The sequence below is a fragment of the Procambarus clarkii genome, chromosome 61 (genome assembly GCF_040958095.1).
Source record: "Procambarus clarkii isolate CNS0578487 chromosome 61, FALCON_Pclarkii_2.0, whole genome shotgun sequence".
In the NCBI taxonomy this organism is placed as follows: domain Eukaryota; kingdom Metazoa; phylum Arthropoda; class Malacostraca; order Decapoda; family Cambaridae; genus Procambarus; species Procambarus clarkii.
Genome location: NC_091210.1, coordinates 24616079 through 24620706, shown reverse-complemented (window position 1 = coordinate 24620706; position 4628 = coordinate 24616079).

The following is a 4628-nucleotide window of genomic DNA, read 5'->3' as shown; positions in this document are numbered from 1 at the left end:
TAAGGCACATACTCGTACATATTCATCTACTACTAATCCTCTCTTCTTCTCCTCTCCTCCTCTTCCATTACTCTCCCTACATGACCATATACCACCACATAACCCACCCGCCCTTTCCCCAACATGACCCTATCTCAAGTGACGTGCACGACACGCGCCACACGCACCCAGGGAACCCCCTCACATACCTTGAGGACTACGTACCTGCGCTCACCTGAGCAGGGGGGCTTAATGAGCTCACCCGCTCAGGTGCTGCGCACGGTTGTAGTCCTCAACCTCACTATTGTTTTAGTTGTGATGGTTCATAGTTTGTGTTGTGGGTGAAGGTGATAGCAGTTGTTGAGGGTTTTGGTAGTTAGTGGGGGTGGTGGTTGTTGATAGTTGTGGTGGATGGTGGTGGTGGTTGTTGTTGATAGATGTGGTTGTTGTAGGTGGTGGTAGTGGTGCTTGATAGTTGTGGTGGTTAGTGTTGGATAAGAGTTGTGGTGGTTGGTGGTGGTTGATAGTTGTGGTGGCTGGTGATGGTTGATAGTTGTTGTGGTGGTGGTATGGTGTGGCAGTATGGCACATGTGTTACGGTATGGTGTGGCAGTATGGCATGGGTGTGGCAGTATGGCATGTGTGTTGCGGTATGGTGTGGCAGTATGGCGTGGGTGTGGCGGTGTGGTGTGGCAGTATGGCGTGGGTGTGGCTGTATGGTGTGGCAGTATGGCATGGGTGCTGCGGTTTGGTGTGGCAGAGTGGTGTGGGTGTGGTGGTATCATGTGGCGGAGGTGTGGGAGAGGCGGTATGGTGTGGCAGTGGTGTGGGTTTGGCATTGGTGTAGGTGTGGCAGTATGGTGTAGCTGTATGAGTAGGGGACAGTGCGACTACGACCGTCCCCTTCATCGTTGAGATGAATGACAGATGGATGATTGACGGATTGGGCGTGATAATCGTGAGACCTGGGTATGTTTTCCAATTATCCTGTCCACTCTTGATGAGGAATTATATGGTGTAGAGGGTCACATACTCACTTAGATGGGTGACAGATGGATGGGCATGACGGATGAGCATAATTAATCACATGCTAAGTGATTTGGTTTATGGTTAGATGGGCCCCTCTTGATGTGTGATTATGAGGTGTAGAACATCCACTCCATCTCCAGGAAGAGGGAGGTATGTGAATGAGAGTGATGGATGAAAGGTAATAATCCTGTAACATAGGTGTGGTTTCCGGTTACCTTGTCCCTCTTGATGTGTGATTATGTGGTGTAGACCATCCCCTCCATCGTTGGGAAGGGTTTGAGATTGGTGAGCGTGATTGATGAGTGTGATTATTCGCATGCTTAGTGTGAGGGGTTTGTTGTGGTTTTCCGACTACCGCACCCCACTTGAAGCATGATTATATACCAGAGCGGGTCCCCCACTCAATCAGTGGTGATGGGTGCTGTATGGATGGATGAAAGGTGTTCATGGTTATTGAGCATAAGTGCTCCCAAAATGCATGGGATGGTTTGGGAGGTGGGCTACAGTGCCCACCCCAGCTATGTGTGTGGCTCTAATTACAGCTACTGCCGCCGGTGCTCCAGCCGCCGCCGTCGCTGCTCCAGCCACCACCGTCGCTGCTCCAGCCGCCGCTATCGCTGCTCCAGCCACCGCTGTCGCTGCTCCAGCCGCTGCCGCCAATGTCAGGAATTAGCGAAGGAATGGTAATGAAAAGAAGTGTAGGTGAGTGTAGTGTTACATAGAGGTTAAGTGAAAAGATATTTACTAGTGAAATACTTGGTTCTAAACACCATATCAGGATGCTCATACCTCCTCTGAAGTGAGGGAAAGAATATCAAATACTAGTATCTCATGCCTAGTTAATGCAGCTATCCCTACACTATCCACCTCTACTGATGATGATAAGTATTATATCCCACTTCACAGGAGTAAAGTAGTAAGTGAAGAATGCGATCATGGAAGAACCACAATTTATTGAAACATCTAGTAGTGAGGGAGAAGTCTTACATCCTCTGAGATGTAGACTATCTTTACCCCATAATCATAAACTTGTAGATAAATAAATAGTAAGGTGAAGAAATTGTCAAACAATCGTAAGTAAAAAAGGATGATTATTTATTTTACAATATTAAATTGACTTGTACAGCCTTATCTCACTTTCAAAATATAGATACTGTAATCCATAGGAAGAATATATTTCTAAATGCCTGTGTTTTTCCTTAGATTAATTTGAAATTATAGAATGAATGATATTATTATATTAAATCTAGTTTCTCTCAATCTTTTACCATGTTTCCCTGATATAGACTAAGAGGAAACGAATCTCTGCAATACTTGGCATATAGATATTCTAATTTATAGGATGGATATGGTATTTTTTTACACTAAACACTCATCTCTTTCTATCAAAGTGTATGTTTTTTCCTTAACTTTATTTGAAATTATAGAATGTATATGATATTTTTAAACTAAATCCAGTCTCTCTCGATCTCTTACATTATTTCCCAGAAATAGACGAAGATGCAGCAATTAAGATTTACTCATTTCATATTTATGAGTGTGAACAGGATTATTATTAGGTGTAGGGAAAAGCTAACCAGTCTCATTTTAACTTTCTTTATGAGTGTGTGTAAACTTGCATCATGTGGAAGGAAGGAAATGCCAACTAAACTCATTTGATCATTCTTTATGAGTGTGAACAGGTACATTAAGTGTAAGGAAAAGTTACCCAATATCATGAGAAGTCAACTAACCTCATTTTATCTTTTTTTATGAGTGTGTACACTCGCATCATGTTGAAGGAACAAAGGAAATGTCAACTAAACTCATTTTATCTTTATGAGTGTGAACAGAGACACCAGGTGTAAGGAAAAGTTAGCCAATCTCATGAAAAGTCAGCTAAACTCATCTTATCTTTCTTTATGAGTGTGTACACTCACATCTTGTAGAAGGAATGAAGGAAGAAAATGTCAACTAAAACTCATATTAGCTCTCTTAATGAGTGTGAACAGCTGCATTAGGTGTAAGGAAAAGTCAACTATACTCATTTTATCTTTCTCTATGTGTACACTTACATCATGTGGAAGGAAGGAAGGAAATGTCAACTAAAAATAATTTTATCTCTTAATGAGTGTGAACAGCGGCATTAGGTGTAAAGAAAAGTTAAGGAAACTCATTTTATCTTAATTTATGAGTGTACACCTGCATCATGTGGAAGGAAGGAAGGAAATGTCAACTAAAACTCATTTTCTCATTTTAGCTTAAGAGTGCATCTATTTACTGCTCTGCGATCAGTCACATCTAGTGTAAGGTAACAGACAGGCGACCATGGAGCAGCTATGGTTAGTGGGAAACCCACCACCCCACTAATATCCTCAGTTACATATAACCTCCATTAGGTAGATGTTTTTTTACCTGTGGAAAGGGGAGCAGTTCTTTAATGCCAGGGAAAAACATATGATATGATCTAGCGGTTGAGGTAAGAAACTTCTCATTCTAGCTACATTCACTCACACGTATCCTGAGTTTAAAAAAAAAAGAAACTAATCTACACATTCACACACACACACTCATCCTTTTTTTTAAATAAACTAATCTAAACATACACAACCTTAGTTTAAAAAAAATCTAATCTACACACATATAAACTCTTAGAGACAGAGACATGGGGCTTTGCCTCACTCCAGTTTGTGTGTGAAAGTGGTAGAGGTGAGAGTCGCTGTAAGTTATTAACCAAGCAATTAGGTTGTTGAAGGAGGAGGAGGCGAAAGGCAGACAGGACGTACAGAGCTTAACATTTAAACTACTCCAGGTAGCATGGTAAATTGATATGATCTTAGTGACGAAGTTGCTTGTGGCGGAAAATGACAATCCAGTAAATGAAATGTGTTAAGATTTGAGTGAGAGTCCCAGTAAGTGGTTGGCCGAGCAACTAGGATGTTGAAGGAGGCAAAATGATGGACAGATCTTAAGAGTTACACTAGCACAGCTGGGAGGGTAAAAATTATTATATGATCTTAATGTTGAAGGTGGTTGTAGAAATAGATGGTAAATAAAGGTGTGATACCAAGACTCGCAGTATGCGGCGGGTCCAACAATTATGATGGCTATCATTTGTGGATGAACCTTAATCCAGGTAACATACTAAAAAACAACAAATTAAATAATCTACCGACCAGCTTGCTTATGGAAAAAATGACAGTACAGTAAATGAAAATGTGTTAAGATGGGTCAGGAACGGATTGTTGGTGGTGACAAATACAGTTATAGAGTGGAGGGGTTTGTGTGCGGTTGTGGGGGCATGTGGGTTGAGGGGTATGAGTAGCCACACCCACAATAACTATCCTGTATACCAAGCACCACACTGCCGTGCCGTGGTTAATGACCTCTGAGTTCTACCCTGTCCCAGCAGGGGCACTAACTGGAGATGCTCGACCGTGATATGACTCTTATGTCCTTTTACGATCACTGCTTCTGCTGCCTCTCCTTCACCCCATACAGGAGGGAGGGAGAGAGAAACCCCTTCAAGGACATCCTACAGATGATGATGTCACTTCGAAGGTCCTTACACAAGTATACTGAGATCTTCTGAATTCCTCACTGATCCATACAACCACTCAAAGCATTCCTGGTCATTCTTG